This window comes from Stegostoma tigrinum, chromosome 33 (assembly GCF_030684315.1).
Source record: "Stegostoma tigrinum isolate sSteTig4 chromosome 33, sSteTig4.hap1, whole genome shotgun sequence".
In the NCBI taxonomy this organism is placed as follows: Eukaryota; Metazoa; Chordata; class Chondrichthyes; order Orectolobiformes; family Stegostomatidae; genus Stegostoma; species Stegostoma tigrinum.
Genome location: NC_081386.1, coordinates 12,722,795 through 12,744,884, shown reverse-complemented (window position 1 = coordinate 12,744,884; position 22,090 = coordinate 12,722,795). Strand labels below are relative to the sequence as shown.

Sequence of the window (22,090 nt, the reverse complement as noted above, 5' to 3'; positions counted from 1 at the left end):
AGGGATGCTGATATACAACAGTTCCCAGTGAACTGTGCATCTTCATTGCCTATTGTCTCGCACTGTAGCAAATCTGACAGAAAAGATGACCTTACCAGTGTAGGACAGCTGAACCACACCAGGTTATATATAATATCAAGCTAACCATCACAACCTGAGCCAGCACGAAGATAGAAGGCTACCACTCTGGGTTTTGGTGTATTTCAATAAAGGTTAGCTGCAATCCATACACAGCAAGGCCTCATAGAATGCAATGGGTGGAATTTTCCCTGACCCTGAATAATGTGGGCTCTGGTAATAAGTTTATGAAAAAGTGAGTAAATGTTGAGTGATGGATTTCTTGATAATGAGACCACGAAGGACACAGATTCCAAATCAGTTCAGGTCTTCAAGATGAATGCTGGGAAGCCAATTAGAATGGCTTTTTACTTGTTATCACCCTAATTATATCCTAATTTTACCTCATTACTATTCAGTTTCCCATTCTCTCACTCATCAGATAGAAATGAGACATTGGCATTCTCAATGTTAGAGTGTGAGAGGGCACTTGGTGACTTCAGCTTACAGTGAGCAGATAGAGACTTTGAGTAATGGGATGAGTCGGTGCTGAGTGATTTCAAAGCCTGTGGGTGTAACAAGCAGGGCCACCAAGAAGGGAATGTTTAAAATTGAGGATTTAGTACAGTAAGAGGCCGAACATGAGACTCGTTGCTTGAGGAATAACTGTCGTTCCATCCATTGTGCTGTATATACGAAGTACTCAATGGAGTTGAAAATGGCTGCAACCCCACCTGGAGGGGGCAGGGTCAGCATTTGTGCTTTGCGGGAGGGGGCTTCCATTTCGAGTGATGTGAGATTCTTCAAAAAGCACCATCAGTGCAGAGGCAGTCATAATGCTGCTGTCTCTGAAATAAGGCAGGAGAGGGCTGTTCCACTCAGAGTACGGACCAGTATTCATTGCCCATTATAAAGAAGATGGTGGCACTTTTCCTGGCAGGCATAAAAGATCATTGACCTTCTTGCGGGACGTCTGTGCATTCTTTTGTTAATACGGTTGGAGCTGGAGGAAAACAGCAGGTCAGGCAGCATCAGAAGAGCAGGATGGTTGATGTTTTAGGTCTAGACCCTTCATCAGGACATTCCTTTGGCCAGTTGAGACAACACCAACTTGGGTGGTGACGTCAGTTGGCAGAATCTGGTACCATTGCTCCCTTTGGTGTCATGGAAGAAGTGAATATTTTATCTCTGCACTACCCCAATCATCAGGACCTCCAGGTCCCTGTCTGCAAAGCGTGAGGCTTATTTTGCCTTGTCTGCCCTGTCTGGGAGAAGATATCAGCCACAGAGAGCAGTACCAGCTGCCAATGCTTGATTGAGTGTGTGATGGCCCAGTAACTATGGTGCTGGTGCTAGGTATCTTGGGATATCCCAACCATGGTGTGCACTCCTGCCAGCATTTAGTTTTGAGAATACGGCTGGGATTAAGTGAGCGGGGCATCATGGGTGTGTTAAAGAGGTATGTTAGCAACGATCCCACAAGAAAACATCTCTGGGCCTCAAGGAGAGAAGCCCTCCTTGAAATCTGACAAAAATGACACTTATTAGTTTTCTGATAAAATTTAGCCCATTGTGCCAAAGACCTGATGATCTATTTTAGGAATATCAGTTGAGCAATAAATCCTGGTCAGTACTCTGAGTGGAACACCCCCTTCCTGCCTTAAAATAATCATGGGACAGTTTACATGCAAACAGAATCAATTAATGAACTTGCATAACTGATCACGAATGAATGTCTTTCAGATATTTATAAAGATATCAATATTGGTGAGGATACTAAGATTCTCCTGCTCTTTTTGAATGGTGCCATAGTATTTTTCACATCTCATCAATCAGGCAAGCAGGGCTTTGTTTTATCATTCTATCTGAAAGACAGCATTTACACATATATGGTACTCTCCCAATAATGCACTGAAGATGGCAGAAGTAGAGGCTGTAGCTTGCTAAGCATACATTGACATTGGGGATAATAGGAGATTAACATGTCAATTTTAATAGCTAACTGATACAGCCAGAAATCTTTACCCTGTACTTAACATGGTGTCATAGTCAAGTAGAAATGGTGAAAGTATAGCTGAATTAAATCATAATTTGGCCATATTGTTTATTGTAGTTGGAAGTGATTTAGTGATACCAGTGACAAATCTTATTTAATCGGATTATTGTATGGTAAAGAATGATGCTGCACTTCATAGCAGTTACAGTATCAATGGCCCTATTATTTGGAAGAAGCTTGGCATAATCGCAACTATTGGCATCCTATGCACAATAGCTCATCAAAGCTGGTTGGCATAATTATAAAAATTGGCACAGTTTTACAGTTGATGTAGGTGACACAGCTGCCACAGTCCAAATTAAATTGTGGTTAGTCATGGCTTAACTCAGTTGGAACAACAGAGATCATTAACAAAGGTAGTATCATTAAATGGGCACAGTTGGTAGAGGTGGCAGCACCTCTAAAAACAAACACATCTGGCACCAATGAAATAGAATGGCGATTGCTACTGCTACGCCTGGTTTGTTTGACACAAATATTACATGTTGACACCAGTAATATTGCATATTGTCAATCTGGTTCCTGCTATCCCTTGGGTGTTAGCAAAATAAAAACAAACTATACTGCTGTGTAACTTAATGTAATTGTGTTGACATTCCAATAAATTCACAGAGAAAAATTATAGTGGGAATTATTGTCTGTTAATGGCCATACAGTATGCCCAACTGACACCTAAATCCCTAATTTGTATTCTTTTTTGCGTTGCAATAGATGAACATTGGCAATCTATTGCACAGTATAATGCTATTGCAAGGTATTTAGTTATGACTTTTTGACAATCAGTGTGCCATATAAATAATGCATAACACTTTCTGAAGTAAATTAGTGTGGAGTTCTGTTTGCCAATTTTTTGAAGTGACATTTTCTCTTTCTTTTCTAGAGGTTGTGTAGAGGATACCAATTAATGGTATGTAGTTACAGTCCATATATATGCTAGCAATTCTAATTTCAGACCTCCAAGAGATTTAAATGAGAGAAGCCTATAGCTGTGCTGACCTCATAGGTGCCACAAAGTCTGGTCTCAGGGCAGATGGTGTGCCACACTGTGGGATTTTGACATAGTGACAGAGCATTACTGAAACTATTCTGGACACTGGACAAAAAGTTATAGCGCTGCTGACAGAGTGCACCTGCTAATGTCAGGCTTCTTCTGCATTCTTTACATTCGCGGCAGTAAAGGATTATTTTCAGTTGTGTGGAATGATCTCTGTGACATTAGGTGACCTGAGAGGTCAGATATGCTGTCTATCTCTACAGAGGTTGGATGATCCATTGGAAATGAGCATGCACATTGAAATTACAACAAGTGTTGACTCTGCTGATTGTGCGGCAATCAACTAACTTTTTAATAACCGCTGGAATAATCTGTAAAAACACAACGAATTGCAAGCTGTTTCCAAACATGTGATCTACACATGGATCAAGCAAATATAACATTTTAAATATCAATGCTAAATATTTATAAAATGAGAACATCTGACATTTTTGATTGATATATTCAGAAATATTCAGTGCATAAGATGCAAAATTTGATACATGCAGAGATGTTGTGATTGCATACTTACCAGAAAATTTGTTTCACTAGTACTTATTTTCCAAATAATATCAGCTAATAGCTTGAATGTTTTGTGGGTGGGTGTGGATATTTGTAGAAGTTAAAGCTCATGTTGGCAAGGAAGTACTTGCACACAGATATTTTGGTGACATTAATTGACATTGCCCCAAACAGGTCAGACTGTCATTCTCTCTAGACATCAGAGCATGACACCAGAGCCTATTTTGCCCTAAGGGATTTGAAATCAGATTCTAAATTAGGAAAAGGCATTACTCCCTTTGGTTGGTTTATAATAGGTTATCTTTTATAAGCTGGATGTCAAACCTTACATGAAATGTTAGCATATTTATTTCACAGCTCAGCACAGGTGGTTGGGCTTAGGGTATCTCATTTACACATTTGTTTCTGTGCACTAATAACTCACAATTAGAACAGAGAAATAACGTCAGTATCTGATAGCTAACAGCAGAGAGTGTGCACATACAGCTTGGGTGGAATTGATAAAAAAATGACCTAGTTCAGACCTGTAATGTACGCATGCACTTTCTAATTCAATATATTATGTGCCAATCCTCTTGGGAACACTTGAACCAGATCAAGTATGTTCTTGCATGGAATTTGCATCAGATGAGGTACAGTAGGTAGCAAAGCAACGTATATTTTAGTGGTGGTGGTGATGGTGTGGAGGGTGGGGTGGGGGTGGTGGGTGAAAAGTTCCTTATCACAGTACCAGCATATGATAGCTTCATTATGCTCTGGTTCACTGTACACCCCTCAATCCATGCATGCACAGAAAATATTGCAAAGTAAAATTAAACTTGGGGAAAAGCAATTACACTTAAGCTGCACGAGAAACAAAATGGCAAAATGAGTGATGATCCACATGACATTGTATAATGTCTGTAGAATTCACCCTGCTGCTCTGAAAAGAATTCATGACCTGTAACTAGTTGACAACACACAAGCTTAAGTTATTTGGGAAGTTTTTTTGGTCACTTCAATATTGTGCTGTTTGTTGAAATACAGATGCCATTAGTAGCTCTTGCTGCTGGTTTACTGAAAGACAAGGAGAGCATCAAACATGCAGAGCATGCCAGAATGACTTCATTTTGGCTCTATGGGTTTATTCTTTTATTTTATTTTCTTTTATTTTACATCAGAAAAGGTAAACCTCAGATGAGCGGGTAGCAAAATATCTGTATATGCATATTTCAGCTGCCTAATGTAGCAAATGTGTTAACCTTTGGAAGATCTGATCAGCGTAGTTGCGACATTAAGCTAGTCTATGTGGCGGCTCTGTAAATGCATGATCCGTACTGTGAAATTATGAGAAGTATTTACATTTAAAAAGTACAATGGGTTATGCTTTATTCAGCAGGTCAAGATGGAACAGAAATTCAGTATCCAAACATACGACTGATTGCCACATCTAGAAGGAAAATTGTCACTTTTATGTATCAGAATTACGTGTGCCATTGTATTTTATATTGGTTTCAATTATTTGGTGAAAATGTCTTTTTTATTATTCATAGGATGAGAGCTTCATTGACTAGGGCAATATTTATTTCCCATCCCTAATTACCCAGAGAAAAGTTAAGAGCCAGCCACATTGCCATGGGCCTGGAGTCACGCGCAGGCCAGACCGGGTAAAGGATGGCAGTTTCCCTCCTTAAAAGGCATTAGTGAACCAGAGTTCTTTTTTTCTGACAATCCACAATAAATTTATGGTCATCATTAGGCTCCTAGTTACAGATTTTTGAAAATTGAATTCAAATTCTACTGTGGTGGAATTTAAATCCAGGTCCACAGAGCATTATCTGAGTGTCAGGATGAACAGTCCATCAATAATACCACTCGGCCATCACGTCCCAAGGCCGTTTAGTTGAAATGGTTCCATCATGATGAGGAGAGGTGATGGAAATCATGTGTTTTTAGCATACTTGTTGTACTCACGTTCTTGCATCATACTGTCAAAGGAAAGTAGATGGGTAAGGAAGAAGATTGGGTGAAGGGTGAATTTGGGAAACTGTAGAGGTGGACAAATGGAATATACTGAAGGAGTGTGTTGTGATTAACTGTGTCCAAAGCTGCAGAGGCATTGAGAAAAAGAAGGTTTCACTGCATATTCTTGTTAACCCAAACTGTTAAGTAACTGCAGTTAAAGATTTAAAGTGTAGGTTAAAACTTAATTAATCGTTGCAGCTTTTGAATTGAGTGACTGCCAAACAACAGAATAAGCATCTAATACTTTTACCACATTGAATCCCCTGATTGCTAGCAACTTTTCCTTAACACTGTTCAAAAAGCAGAGTTAACGCTTGATCTACTGATTAACAGCCTCATAGATGGTGTATTTGTGATCTCCTTCAAATAAAGCTGATGACTTGTCCCTTTTTGCATTAAAATACAGTAACTGCATTCACCAATGCAAAACTGCATAGGTAATTCAAGATAAGAAAGTGTAGAGCTGGATGAACACAGCAGGCCAAGCAGCATCAGAAGAGCAGGAAGGCTGATGTTTCGGGCCTAGACCCTTCTTCAGAAAAGATCATCAGAAAGGGTCTTGTTATCTCAGATTCTCCAGCATCTGCAGTTCCTTCCATCTGTGCACAGATAATTCCTTTGGTTTGACATCAAGAACCACATGTAGAGATACACTTCAAAGCTGACCCTCAGAAAAGCAACTTGCGTAAATGGAGCAAGATCCAGTCATGCTATCTAGTTGGAATGTCCGAGAACTGGATATATTTACAAAGAAGCTATTTGCAGCCTCCAGAAGACAAAGAAAATAAAATAAATTTGTTGTGATTGTAATGGACACAGATATACTTCATAATTCTGTTATTCTGCCCTACTGTAGCCATTGATTGCAACTGAGTTATTTTAGTTCCAGTACCTTGTCAGTGAATGTACATTTAGTTTGTATAACAGATTTGTATTGTGCCTGTTGTTTACTTTACTTTACAAGAATTAATTGAAAGGAAAATAATATAATATGGACATTCAGTTTTCTAAACAGAGGTTAATTTGATCTGAGCTCATTGCACTTTCTTCTGCTGTGCCTCAGGGGAATGTGACGGTCATTGGTTACAGTGAACACTTGCCTGGCAATCTTTATACTAATTGGACAGTAATGTATAGCTTTGGTCAGCAAATATCTCCCAATGCAGTTTTCTTCAGAGAGTAATCAACGCATTTTAGAAGACACATAGGCCTCAGAGACCTGAAACAACCTTGGTAGAGCTAGCCTTTTAGTGGAAAGTACAGTTAATTTACAACACTCAGTACTTAAGTGCAGCCGTACACTGCTGAAGTCTCCATTTAAAGACCCCCTAAATCATTAAAGCTGTGACTTGAATATTTAAGTACAGTGATCTCCAGAATCACTTCTTTGTTAATAAAGTCACCTGCTTCCTCTTCTGCTTTTGTTTGATTCATTGAAAAGAATTTGTAAGGGAATAATACTTTTCAAGCTAAATATAATTTTGATATTGTTACTGGACTTACTTGGTGAAATTTGTTTTGAAATGAAATGGAAAATGATATACATTTTAACCAGATTAATTTGATTTTGATTCGAACAAATGACTGATTAAAACAGAGGACACCACGATTGGGGTTTAATAGCTAGTCAGCTGAATGACTGTTAATCAATATGTAACTGTAATCAACTAACATTTTCATAGATAATTAAAGGAGAGAATAATTGCAAGGATTTCTACCGACCTAATGAATTCCATTTCTAGTGTTTTATTGCAAGTTGGTGCAGCTTCTTTCCTAATTCACACCAGGTCTTGGTACTATCAAAATCCCGCAATACGAAAAATCATTTTGTGGACCATGTTGGAAGGCTGTGGAAAAAAGATGGCATTAATCAAATTTAAACTGTCTCCTTCGAGCTGCTAAGATTTCAAATGCACATCCCCAATTTAGACTGCGAGAATTTACTTTTTTTTAATTACACCTTTGAAGGTGAGGATATTTTGAAAGCATGCTATAATGCTTCAGAAATATTAATGTTTCAGTCTTGAAATACTGACAATGCCTTGAATACTCAATAGATCTTACATAAATATGCATTGATGGAGGCCTTCCTGTTGTCCAGAAGCAAGGGAGCTAGTCTTGGAAGTTGCCAAGTGAGGGGAGCCTAAGGAGCTATTTATGTTATGACATAGAAATGATATTACCTGGATTGAAAGCTTCTGGGGTGAGGGAGGAGTGGTTATGGGGTGAGGGAGGGTGTGCAGGATTGGGCTATTAGGGGAATTTAGATTTGAAAATACTTGCTTTCTTTCTTGTTTTGGACTATTCTCACTGGCTGATAGATTTCCACAAGAAATTGGGGTGATAAATTGCTTGGATACAGAACCTGATAATCAAATTTGTTCCCAGTTATAGACACTGTGAATGGAATATCCATCCGCTTTGGAAAATGTTCTTCCTATATAACAGACCCACATCATTGTGATAGGGAGAGGAAGGTAGCTGCACTACACAGAAGAATGTATGTCTGAATACGAAGAGTGGAATTGTGCCTGCTGATATACTACTGCGTGCTGTCTGAGGCTGCGCAAAGCTGGGAAAAGCATGGGGCCATTTGACAGTGTCATGAGCACTTAGCAAGTCATGCAGTAAATCTGCATGTGTTGAGGCATCCCAGCTGCCTATGAATGGAGGGGTCTAGTTATCGAGGTTATAGTGGGAGAGGGACTTATGGAGCTGTTTACATTGTCACATGAGAGTACCTTTCCCTGGCTTAAAAGCTTAGTGGACTGTTGATTTTAAACTGTGACTCTCATGAGGAATACAAATTTTAACCACAGACTTGCAGCCTTAATTGTTTCTGGGAGTTTCCATCCATTAGGACCAGAGATATAGAAAGGTCCTGGCCTTGTTTAACATCGCACCCCTATGTCTGCATTCCTCCCTAAATTCCTTACTGGAACTACATTACATTGTGTGAGAGGCAGATGCTCAATATATCATTTTAAAATGTTTCTACTGAACATTTTCTGCACACTTGTATTGATGCCCTGTGAAATGAAGCATGCATTTAACCAATTTATTGCTTGAGGACATGTGTTATGGACAAAGGGGAACCAGTGGATGTTCTCTATTTAGATTTCCAGAAGCTACCTGATAAGGTGCCCTATCAAAGTCTATTGTGGAAAATTTTTCAAAAGCTTACGGTGTCTGGGTAACATATTGGCATGAATGGAAGATTGGCCAACCAACAGGAAATGGATATTAGGCATAAATGGATCATTTTCTACATAGTAAATTAACAATTGGTGTGCTTCTGTGTTCCGTGCTGAGCCCCCATCTTTTTACAATTTAAGTAAATCGTTTGAATGAAGGGAACATAGGTGCGAATGCTAAGTTTGCTGATGACACAATGCTAGTTAGGAAAGTGAGTTGTGAACAGGACATAAAGAGACAACAAAGGGATGCAGATAGATTAACTGAGCAGGCTAAGATCTGACAAATGGAACATACAGTGAGAAACTATGTGAAATAACTGCATAGAGGCTAGTATCCTGTCAGCAAATCAACCCTTATTTAGTTGTGCCAGTACAAAGGATCTGACAAGGCAGCTCAAAGCCTAGACTGATGATACTTCCTGAATCTCCTGTGAATATCTGTCAGCCAGGGTTCCCTGATTGTCCCAGGTTAACAAGCCGAATCAAAAATCTCATCGTCAATGAGATCCATCTGACCCTGGTTCCAATCACTGGAGTTTGAATTTGTATACTCTTTCAGGAATGATAATCAAGAAATCATGTTATCTAAATATTGAGGGTTTACAGAATATTGAGGTGCAGAAGGTGTTCTTGTGCTTGAATTGCCAAAGGTTAGCATGGAGGTACAACAAATAATTAGGAAAGCTATTAGGATGTGATTATTTATTGTAAGGATAATTAAATACAAAAGTAGGGAGGTTATGCTTCATTAACACAGGGCACCAGTGAGACCACATCTGGGATATTGTATAGGGTAGACATCTTCAAAGTTTTGGCAAAGACCTGGAGGTCAGGTTGTGGATGAGGTTGTGGACTTGCTCGCCGAGGTATTCATCATTTTTAAGGATGGATTTGAATGTGTTAGAAACTGTTCAGAGAAGGTTTACTGACTGGAATACTTAAACTTTTCTTATGAGGAAAGGTTGGATGGGACAAGGTTCATATCTGTTGGTGTTTAGAAGATTTGATTAATGTACGTAAGATCACAGAGGAAGATTATTTCCTCTTGTCGAGCAATCTAGAATTAGGGGTCACTGTTTCAAAATAAGGACTTGTCCATTTAAGATAGAGATACGGAGAATTATTTTCTCACAGAGGGCTGTGATACTTTTGAGCTCTTTTCTCCAGAAGGAGACAAAAGCAGCAAATTTGAATATTTGTAAAGGAGAGTTAGGTAGCTTTTCAATAAACAATGACTGAAAGATTATCAAGGAGTAGGTGAGAATATGGCATTATATTCCAGGTTATCAAATCTTATGAGCAACATTTTGATGAAACCTTTGAAGTAACAGGCTACTAAGCCATTGAACAATCCAGCAGGTGGCACAGTGGCTAGCACTGTCAAGGATATACGTTCAATTCTAGCACTAGGCAACTATCTGTGTGAAGTTTGCACGTTCTCCCCATGCCTGTCTGGGTTTCCTTCAGGTACTCTTGTTTCCTCCCACAGTTGAAACACGTAGGTGAGGTGGATTGGTCACGCTAAATTGTCTCTAGTGCCTAGGGATGGGCAGGCTAGGTGGGTTAGCAATGGTAAAAAATGGGAATAAGGTAGAGGGCTGGATTTGAGTGGGGTGCTCTTCAGAGAATTGGTGTAGACTTGATGGGGCAAAACAGTTTCTTTCTACATTGTAGGGATTCTAAGATTCAGTCAATTTAAGTACCCTGAACTGGGGAAGAGGAGCATGTAAAAGAAAATAAATAATCAACTTGCCGCATGTTGGGTAGCAACTCACGTACATCCAATAGAACAGCAGGAAGCAGTGCTTACACTTTGGTCAGAATGGTTTTCCACAATGTGAATAATAAACTTAGAGTAAAACAATAAATCCTTTCAGACTTGAAGGGAGTTCCTTTTGATCAAAGTTCCCCTTATAGGATTAGAACCACCAATTTCAACAGTTTAGACTGATTGGTTTTAAACATGTTTGGAACTAATTTTTGTTGAAATAGTTACAAGTAGGTTGTAAAATGCTACATTACAATGATTATTCCCTGACATGCCACCAAACTATTGCACTTTGAAATGTTGTATGTTCAATTGTCCTCCTCCTCAGTCACATTGACAAAGACATTGAGGTCTCAAGGAAGAAATGGAACTGGATGGACCATCTGGCATCAAACTAGGCATTGGAAAACAACAACAGAAACAGCTCTGTTGACCCTGCAAAGTCCTCTGTACTAACATCTGAGGGCTAGTGCCAAACTGGCTTGTCTACATCGCAGACTAGTCAAGCAACTCCCTAACAACTATACTCACAGAATCATACCTTACTGACAATATCCCAGGCACCACCATCACCATCCCTGGATAAATTCTGTCTCACCGGCAGGACAGACCTAACAGACATTGCAGAACAGTGGCATACAGTCAGGAAGGAGTCGTCCTTAGAGATCTTAATATTAACTCCGGACTCCATGAAGACTCACTGCTTCATATTACAAGGAAACCTCCGGCTGATTACTACATACTGCCCTCCTTCTGCTGATGAATCAGTACTCCTCCATACTGAACAACACTTGGATGAATCACTGACGGTGGCAAGGGTGCAAAATGTACTCTGGATGAGGGATTTCAATGTTTACTAAGTGTAGCTCAGCAGCAGTACTACTGATTGAGCTGGTTGGATCCTAAAGGACATGGCTGCCAGACTGGGTCTGCAGCAGGTGGTGAGGGAACCAAAAAGAGGGAAAAACATGCTTGAACTTATCCTTACCAGTCTGCTGGTCCATGACAGTTTTGGTAAGAGCGACTACAGCACAGCACTTAAGGCGATGAAGTCCCGACTTTGCATTGAAAATACCCTCCATTGTGTTGTATGGAACTATCAGGTGTACTAAATGGGACAGAAGTCAAACAGATCTACTAACTTAAGCCTGTGCATCCATGAGGGGCAGTGGGCCATCAGCAGTGGAATTGTACACCAGCACAATCCATAGCCTCATGGCCTGGCATATCCCCGATTCAACCATTATTATCAGGCTAAGGGATCAACCGCTGTTCAAAGGAGGGAGCAGGAGGGCACACCAGGAGCAGCACCAAACATACCTGAAGAGGAGATGTCAACCTGCTAAAGCTACCAAAAGAACTGTTGTGTACCAAATAGCATAAGCAGCAGGTGATAGACAGAGCTAAGTGATCCCACAACCAACAGATCTGCTTTAAGCTCTGCCGTCCTACCACATCCCATCATGAATGGTGGTGGACAATTAAGCAACTCACTGGAGAAGAACGGTCTACAATTAACTGCATCCTCAATGCTGGAAGAGACCAGGACATCAGTGGAAAAATAAGGCCGAATCATTCAACAATCTTCAGCCAGAAATGCCGAGCAGATGGCCCATCTCAACCTCCTCCAGTAGTTCTCAACTTTACAGATACTAGTCTTCAGCCAATTTAATCCACTCCACGTGATACCAAGAGATAGTTGAAGTCACTGGATCCTGCATAGGCTATGGGCGCTGACATCATTCTGGCAAAATTGCTGAAGACTCATGCTCCAGAACTTGCTGCTCTCCTAGCCAAGCTCTTCCAGTACACTTATAACACAGCTATCTACCTGACAATGAGTAAAATTGTCCAGTTATGCCCTGTACACAAAAATCAAGACAAATCCAATCCAGCTATTTATAATCCTGCTCCTATGATGCTGCTTGGCCTGCAGTGTTTATCCAGCTCTACACCTTGTTATCTCAGATTCTTCAGCATCTGTAGTTCCTACTATCTCTGAAACAATTTTAACCCCACTGCGAAGCCCCTCCTAAGGATGCCTTTCCTGAAGAAATTACCCTTCTCCCTCTGGAAAAAACCTCAGTGGATCTCTTCTATCCGCCTCCCCCTCTCTTCCTACTATTTCAGAACCTCCTCCCTCTCCCCTATTTCTGAAGAAGGGTCTAGGCCTGAAACGTCAACTTTCCTGCTCCTATGATGTTGTTTGGCCTGCTGTGTTCATCCAGCTCTACACCTTGTTATCTTAGCTGTTTACTGCTCCATCAGTCTACTCTCAGTCATCAGTAAAGTGATAGAAGGTGTCATCAACAGTACTGTCATCCTGCACCTGCTCAGCAATGACCTGCTCAGTGATGCCCAGTTTGGATTCTGCCAGGGCCACTCAGCTCCTGACCTCATTACAGACTTTGTTCAAGCATGGACAAAAGAGCTGAATTCCAGAGATAAAGTGAGAATGATAGCCCTTAACAGCAAAAATGCATTTGCCCACATGTGGCATCAAGAATGTCTAGCTGAACTGGATTCAATGGGTATCAGAGGCAAACTCTCTGCTGGTTGCAGTCATACCTGGAACATAGGAAGATGGTCATGGCTGTTGGAGGGCATCATCAGCTCTGGGCCATCATACCAGGGGCTCCCCAGGGTAGTGTCCTAGACCCAACCATCTTCAGCTGCTTCATCAATGGCCTTCCCTCCATCATATGGTCAGAGTGAGGATATTCGCCAATGATTGCACAATGCTCAGCACGAGACGCGACTCCTCTAATACTGAAACAATCCATGTTCAAATGCAACAAGATCTAGATGATATGCAGACTTGGGTTGACAAGTGGCAAGTAATATTTGCACCACACAAAAGCCATACTATGACCATCACCAAGAAGACACAATTTAATCACCATCCCTTGACATTCAATGGTGTTACCATCACTTAATCCCCAATTATCAATATCCTAGGGGTTACCATTGGCCAGAAACTCAAGTGGACTCATCACATAGACACAGGGGCTACAAGAACAGGTCAGAAGCTAGGAATACTGCGGTGAGTAACTCACCTCCTAGCTCCCTAAACCCTGCCCGCCATCTGGAAGGCACGATTCAGGAGTGTAATGGAATACTCCCCACTTGCCTGGATGAGTGCAGCTTCAACAACACTCAAGAAGATTGATATCATCCAGTACAAGGTAGCCTGCTTGATTGGCACCACCTCCACAATCAACCACACCCTCCACCAGCATCACTCACAGCAGCAGTTTGTACTTTCTACAAAATGCACTGCAAAAATTCACCAACAATCCTTAGACAGAGCCTTCCAAACCAATGACCACTTCAATCTAGAAGGATAAGGGCAGTAGAAATAATGGGAACACCACCTCTGGCAAATTCCCATCCAAGCCACTCATCTTGGAAATATACCTCCGTTCCTTCACAGGTGTTGGGTCAAAATCCTGGAATTCTCTCCCTCAGGGCATTGTAGGTTAACCTACAGTTGTAGACTGCAATGATCCAAGAAGGCAGCCCACCACTACCTTCACAAAGGATACTTGGAATGGGCAATAAATGCTGGCCAGCCAGCTATGTCCATGACCCACAAGTGAATAAAAAAACACATACAGTACTTTACTGTCACATATACAGATGCACAAGTCATCATCTTTGTAGTTTCCTGTGTTTTATTCATGGTGATGGCAAAATAACTTTTTAATTCCTTTAGTGTAACAGAGAAGAAGTCAACTTGCTTAACATTGATTTGGATTGATAATTAATATATTAGTCATTATCTCTCAGACCTGCACACTGGGCAATTCACATAATTTTATGCTATCATCATGTGGCTGTGCTGCAGGCCATAAAATAAAGTCCACACAAGGATAATGTCTGCGACATTTCTCACATCAGCAGAATATACTGCCAGGAGATTTGCTGCATGTATCCGACTTTAAATATAACAAAGGATCTTCATTTAAAAGTCTGCTGAAGGCAAGCAAAGTTTATTTTGCAGTAAAGTTCTCATTGAATGTATTGAAGCAGTTTGAATAATCATGCTTTCTACTTTAAGGCTTTCAAATACATTGAAATTATTGCCTTCTTCTGAAGTATACAACTCTAACTGCTTGAATGAAAATATGGATTTGAAGCTTTGCAGTGAAAGTTTTGAAAAATATGGGAATTCCTCAGGTCCTATCTGCACAATATTAAAGGTCATATATTGCCTTACAGGAAATAAATGTGCAATATTCTTGAAATATATATGTACAATGAGACCAATTTTCTCCAAAGCATCAGCAATGTGGATGCCAAGAGAGATAGTTAAGCTCTTCAGCACTGAGATGAATTCCCGTTGCACTAAATAGTATTAATGCCACAATGTGTGAGGCTGCCGCCAAGAACAGAAATGTATTTTATGCTTCACATTAATAGCACCATTCATGTGAGAACACTCAAAATACAGGAGAGCAGAGAAGCGGTAGAGTGTGATAGTACCGGATTAAAATTAAGCCCTACATTTTCATCTCTTGCCCTGGAGGTCTGCCTCCCTAACCGGTTCTTCCTCTCACCCATCCCTTCCTCCCACCCCAAGCCGCACCCCCAGCTACCTACTAACCTCATCCCACCTCCTTGACCTGTCCGTCTTCCCTGGACTGACCTATCTCCTCCCTACCTCCCCACCTACACTCTCTCCACCTATCTTCTTTACTCTCCATCTTCGGTCCGCCTCCCCCTCTCTCCCTATTTATTCCAGTTCCCTCTCCCCATCCCCATCTCTGATGAAGGGTCTAGGCCCGAAACATCAGCTTTTGTGCTCCTGAGATGCTGCTTGGCCTGCTGTGTTCATCCAGCCTCACATTTTATTATCTTGGAATCTCCAGCATCTGCAGTTCCCATTATCTCTGATACTATTTTAACCACATCACACCAGTCTGGGTACAGGGTGTGAGATCATCCATTGATTCAGTTAAATCATGCCTTGTCTGTTCCACTAAATGGGTATGGCTTGAATTTAATGTGTTATGTTGATACCAAGATCAGTGCATATCAGTAATCACTGCCACTGCTGGACATTGGTATCAACCAACTAGAACATTTTAGGAAGCCAAGGTGAGCAGTTTTGTATGATCCTGCCTCTGCATGAATTCATAATCCCTTATATAAAGTGAGTTTCTCATGGAATGTACCACGGAGTGCCATTTGCTGATATAGATATGTATATGGGTGGCACTGAAGCTTCACAGCACCAGGGACCCGGGTTCAATTCCAGCCTCGGGCAACTGTCTGTGCGGAGTTTACATACTCTCCCCATGTCTGCATGGGTTTCCTCTGGGTGCTCCGGTTTCCTCCCATCGTTAAAAGATGTGCAGGCTAAGTGGATCGGCCATGCTAAATTGCCCGTAGTGTTCAGGGGGGTGTGTGTTATGGGGGGATGGGTCTGGGTGGGTTGCTACAAGGGGCAGTGTGGACTTGTTGGGCCAAAGGGCCTGTTTTCACACGGTAGAGAATCTAATCTAATTGTCAAATACCTTTCAGAATGCACAGTGGCAATATCTCTCAGGGTCAATTGCTCTGCATTTTCAGGACTTATGATATAAATTGTTGTTAAAGGTTTTGTTGCCTTCTAATGTAGTGTGTGAGGTAACAATCTGGAAACCTCGAGAATCTGGTGAAATTTGCCTCTTTGCTTGTTTGACTCATGAAAGTATTTGCATTTATGTACTTTCTTAACAATTTCTTTGCTGCCTTTATAATACTGTTTGACCACCTTGTGTATTTCTCAGTAGTTTGGCTTGTTTGTGGAAACAGATTCCCTGTAAATCTGTCCCTTGATGCCGTCTGGTTTCCATTTATTAAGAAAAGCTGGACAGCTCTCAGAACATTGTGACAAATCACGTGTTGCCAATTTTGTTGGTTTTATGCAATTCATTGACCATAGCAATGTTAATTGAGTCTAAAGAATGAAAATGGGCTTGCAAATTGTGTTTGCTCTTGAGTTATGTGTCAATAGCATATTTCATTTTCTTGCCAAGGAGATGCTTGCTAAAATCTTTAATTGTTGTTTGGGTGATTAGCTCAACTAGTCTCTCAGTTCGGCTTTGAAAAAGTTACACTTATGCCTTTTGCTTTGTTCCCCATTATTTCTCTTGGTGCTAGCCTTGGCCTAGTTAAGATCGTTATTTGAAGAATTACTGGCCGATAATTTTTAAAAAAATTACAGCCTTGTAGCTACATGTTTCTGACTCTAAACGTCATTCACATCAAATAATGTATGATGTGAAATGCCCTATATTTTGCTTTTGATTTGTTGGAGGAAACTGGCAGCATCAAATGATCTCTGGACACAGATAAGGCTTGTTAGTATAGAACAATGCTTCCTAAATTTTTATTTTTGCTATGTACTTTTTTAGGAAAGTTTTGTAACTGAAGTCACTACCCCTTGGCTGTAGTTTATATTTTTATCAGAACTCCAAGCACTATTTTCTTTTAAGGAGAGAACCTCTTTTAAGTGAGACATCAAAAAGATAGTAGCTCTTGCTTCTCACTGGTCACTCTTCTCACACAAACTTATGCTTACTCTGGTTGATGCTGCTAAACATCCAAATTCATTACCATTCAAAGCTGTTTTTGGTTGACTTTCAATTTGGTTAACAAATATCTGCTGCTAAAATCTTGGACTTCTTTTGCAGATGGCCGCGAATGTCATCACGATGCGTGTTTTGTATGCAGTAACATTTCGTTACCTGATGCAGTAAAGATTACATTACCTCTCATAGCATTAAAACTAGGGCATAGTTAACATGGTGTTGGAAGAGACAACAAACATTTATGATAGGTCTCAAATACATTCAAATATTACATGCATAGACAATCCATTTCTGGGCAAATGTTAAGCTATTGGTTACAAAGAGGAAAATGCTTCCATCAATAGTTCCATCATGGGTCAAGTGACCTGAGTTAAGATGGAATCAGAGACATTTTTGCCTTTAGGTTTTGTTGTATGACAGAAAGGTGATATCCTGAGCATGTATCTTTAAGATACACTGATGTATTAACTCGATTGCATCTGTTTAACATGTGAGCCACACAAATGCCAGGCAATGAATGTTTCCAATAACAGGCAACCTAGTCACTGTCCCTTGATATTCAATGGTGTTATCATCACCGAATGCTCTACTATCAACATCCTGGGATTTACCATTGACCAGAAACCAAACTGGATTAACTATATAAACACACTGGCTATAAGAGCAAGTCAGACGCTAGAAATACCACAATGAGTAACCTACCTCCTGGCTCCCCAGGGTCTGTCCACCACACACTAGGCACAAACTAGGAATGTGGTGGCAGACTCTACACTTAGACGGATAGGTGCAGCTCCAACAGCACTCAAGAGGTTTGACACCATCTAGGACAAAGCATGATTGATTGGTAACACATCCGCAAACATTCAGTCCCTCCATCACTGACACTCAGCAGCAACAGTGTGTGCCATTTGCTATATTATTCCTGAAGCTCCTTATACAGCACATTCCAAACTCATAGCCACTACCATTTAGTCGTAAAGGAGTGCAATGGGACACTGGAAGTTATGATGCAAGGAGAAGATGAGAAGCTGTTGCTGGAGGTATTGTGGCTATGGTCAGATAATTAAGAATGAAACAAACAAGAGCAGCTCCACGGAGCTAAAAGGGCCAAGAGAGGCAGGGAAAGTTGCTCCTGTGATCAACTGTGTACTGGCTGCAGAGTGATCATGGAGAAAAAAAAGCAAGTAACATACCCTGGTTATGGCTTCATCAAGCACCATTCATGATGCCAGTTGGTGCTAATTTGGGCCTATGAGAGGGGCCAAATGTCGCAAAGCAAGAACCAACAATGAACAATGAGATTCATTTGTATTTAGTATTGTCAGTTGACAGATAAATGTTTGCTGGGTTGCTGAGAGAACTGGCTGATCTAATTCCATGTCATGGGGATCTTTTAATCTCTACCTAAATGAAGGTGCTTTTTTTTGGCAACATAGCAAATCCCTGAGAACAGCACTGAACTATTAGCCTGGATTATGTGCTCAAGTCCTGGAGTGGTGCTTGAACTTCTGACCCTCTGTGTTGGAGGTGAGTGTGTGATTGCTGAGGCAACGCTGACACCCTGTTACACAGAACTCATTTCAACTAACCTTGAACAAACTCTTGGAACACACATGGTATGCTGAAAGTGGCAGTTAGTTATCTAGCACTATGATTTAATGCCTATGTGCTTGAAATTGAGCAAGCTGACTTGAAACACATGAAAAAATCTATGACATGACTGAGGAGCCTGTTTAAGTATTTCACTGTGTGAGATACCCTCCATCAGAAGCCTGAGGTAGGTTCTGTGAATCTTTAATATAAGGGAAGTTACTCAAGAATCGACTTTATACAGTATTCTATAACCACAGAGTTCATTTCTCAAAACTGGAAGTGTAATGTACTAAGAGCAGATACAAACACAAGTCTTCAAACAAAAATATAAAAAGTACAAAAATTTGAGTTTATGGTAAAGTTTCAATGTCAGCACAGAAATGCTTATGGTGTTCTTATTATGGAGGAATACAAATTGTGCAACTGATTGTATAGAGTTAATCCTGGGAGACTGCGAGCACATGTTCTGTATGTTTCCACTATACTTCAAAGCTGCAAAGTTGCAAGTGTCACACCATACTGCTAGGAAACACAGGATTATACTCAAAACCTCTAAATAAATAACCTTACCCTCAACGTTTAAAGAAGGACCTTGATACTTTGGAGTAGATGAACTGGAGAGAACAGAGAATGTATCAGCTTCAAGAGCTCCTCTGTAAACCTGCTTTAGGAATTGACTTGACAAAAATGGTTGTGATGTTGCTTTTAAAGTGGAATGACAGCACTGAAAATCCAAGAAGGTTTCATGCTGGACATTGGGCATGTGTTTTGTGTCGCTAGGTTTACATGAGCAGCTCAATGAGGGGATTCTGGCTATAGTTTGGATATTCTTAACAATCATTAATCTGACCATGGCTCATTGAGCTAGTGTCAAGAAGCTAAACCATTGCGTTGATAGAATCGCTACGTGGGGAAAGAAGTCATTCAGGCATTGAGTCTGCAACGACCCTCCAAAAGGCATACCACCCAGACCCAGTGCCCTATCCCTGCAATCCTGCAGTTCCCATGGCTTATCCACTTAGAGTGTTCATCTTTGGATGGTAGGGGATATCAGCGCACCCAGACGAAACCCGCGCAGACACTGGAGAATGTACAGTCTGCAATACACTAGCCATTATCTTGCTTCAGACTGTAGTTTTGCTGCTGGCTCTTTTTTAAAATGTACTCTCTAAAGCTAAAATGAGGCTAAATAAACTACATGAGTTCATAGTTCACAGACTTCTCTGTGTGTGGTCACAGCAAAACTAAAAGCATGCTTATCACAAAAAATTTTAAATCTGCGTCAATCCACCACCTATGTGCAACCCGATTTTATACTTCTAACAACAACTTAGAACAAATGATGAGCTGCTTTCTACTTAGTCAATTTCTGATTAAATATATAAAATAAAATTTTGCAAGTTGTTTTTAAAGCATGCATATTAATGCCGATGCTCCCAAAATATCTGGCTTTTTTTTAAGCATTGTAATCAAGATCATCGAGTGAAATCTCATAATGTTGAATAATTCACACTAAGGATACAGGTAGCTTTTGTGGATAAGGCCTGTTTCTAACACAATAGTTGTTAAAACTAGATCATGATAACTTGATTTGCATCTGCATCTGTCATTTCCACTTAAAATTTTGCAATCTTTTGTGATATTTATGTGAATCGCAGGTGAAATGTGATGAAAAAAATCGGTGAAACTGAAAACAGAACTCTACCCCTGCAATTTAACTGTTATTAAAATTCTTTTGAATAAGAGTGCCTAATGACAGATATCGTAAGGCCACAACATTATTTGGGAATTGATATTACTGACTACCCCTTTGATTTAAACAGCAGTCATCTTTGAGCAAATCGTCATTTACTGAAGTTATTTTAAACAGTACTTGGAAATCTTGATTGTGCAGTTTATGTTTTACTAAGCATCAGATTTGGGAAAGAGCTCGTTCACCAGGTTTTAACAAAAACGATGGGCTTGTTTGACTTTTGTTAAAACTTACCCCTGTAGCCAGTGGTGTGTAAATGCAGATCCAGACAATTGCTCTCCTTATCACTTGGCTTTGGTGTTTGCTGTCATCACGATGAAGAAATCCTGCTGATTACAGTTTCCCTGACTGATGAAACATGGGACTGCCTCATTAACTCATTCATTGCATGCTGTCATTTCAAAGTCACTTCTGCAGTCAACCTGGAGCATTAATGGTACTGTTTTGCAATCCTTGCAGGCTAAACATTGTCGTGGAAAATATTCCAGTTGAGCCTGTCAGGATAAGTCAATTCATGTCTCTTGCAGATGTACGGTACATGTCTTTAGAGGGCCTTCTGCAATCAGCTTCTGTGGCGACAGATCAGTTGCGATGGAAGGTTGATAATTCTGCCGACGGTGATTTGCCTAACTGGGGTGAAAGGGGAATTCAATTAATTTTAGCTGCAGAGCAAATACTGCAGCGTAAGAACTGAATTTACCTGGATTTTCCAGTTCAGGTCTTAATTTAATGCGGACCAGTACAGAAAGAGCTCATTTTTATTATCATAGTCCTGTGTGCTACTAGCCCTGATATGTCAATGCATGAGAAGACATCAGGCATCAATATGAAGGATCAGTGAGCATGTTTTGAACACTGCATTATGTGCTACGAACTATGTATTGCTGAGAGCGTTAGAGAGCGACATAGTGGAAGATAGAGGAAGAGAGACCAATGGTGGTACTGTTCATGAGATACAGAACTGTCTGGAAGGCATGTCACTCAGGAGGCTCACTAATTGACTGGCTTTCCCAGCTTGTCTTTAATACTCTGTTGCCCGTACCTCAGTGTTGCAGATTCAAATCCCAGTGGAGACCAACAGATCTTCCTTATCATAATTATGATGGGTTTTATCATTTGTCAGCTGGATGCTGTGGAGACAGGGGTGCACCAGGCTGATATACATCACTTTCTCTCAAAACAAATGTAAGCCTCCAATTCAGAAGCAGTACTAGTCCCTGAGCAGAGGAGGGGGCTTTTTAATCACTTTCATCCACCTTCTTATCTGCAATGTCAACGTTGCTGGGCAAGATGAGGAATTTGAAAAACATTCATGATGTGTGCACTCAATATCTTGATTTCTTACAATGTCAAACGTCTGAGGAAATATGCAGCTTTCATATCAAATTAATAACCAGCATAAAGTGACATGCTTTCTTTTATTTGTGTAACTTGAACCAGAATACACTGCGTACGTCTTAAAGTGGTTGCTAACTCTCTGGGCTTGTCATTATTAATTGATGTGATCATCCTCCTGACATTCTGCATGG

The 22,090-nt window shown here is 40.5% G+C and overlaps 1 long non-coding RNA gene across 1 annotated transcript in view; it reads right to left on the bottom strand.

Annotated features, from left to right (window-relative positions):
- Positions 1–21,075, bottom strand: part of LOC132206170 (uncharacterized) — a 159,394-nt gene extending 138,319 nt beyond the window's left edge. The window contains exon 1 of the long non-coding RNA XR_009442882.1: positions 20,796–21,075. This is a non-coding gene — a long non-coding RNA (uncharacterized LOC132206170). The remainder of the gene's footprint in view (positions 1–20,795) is intronic.
- Between the last annotated feature and the right edge of the window lie 1,015 nt (positions 21,076–22,090).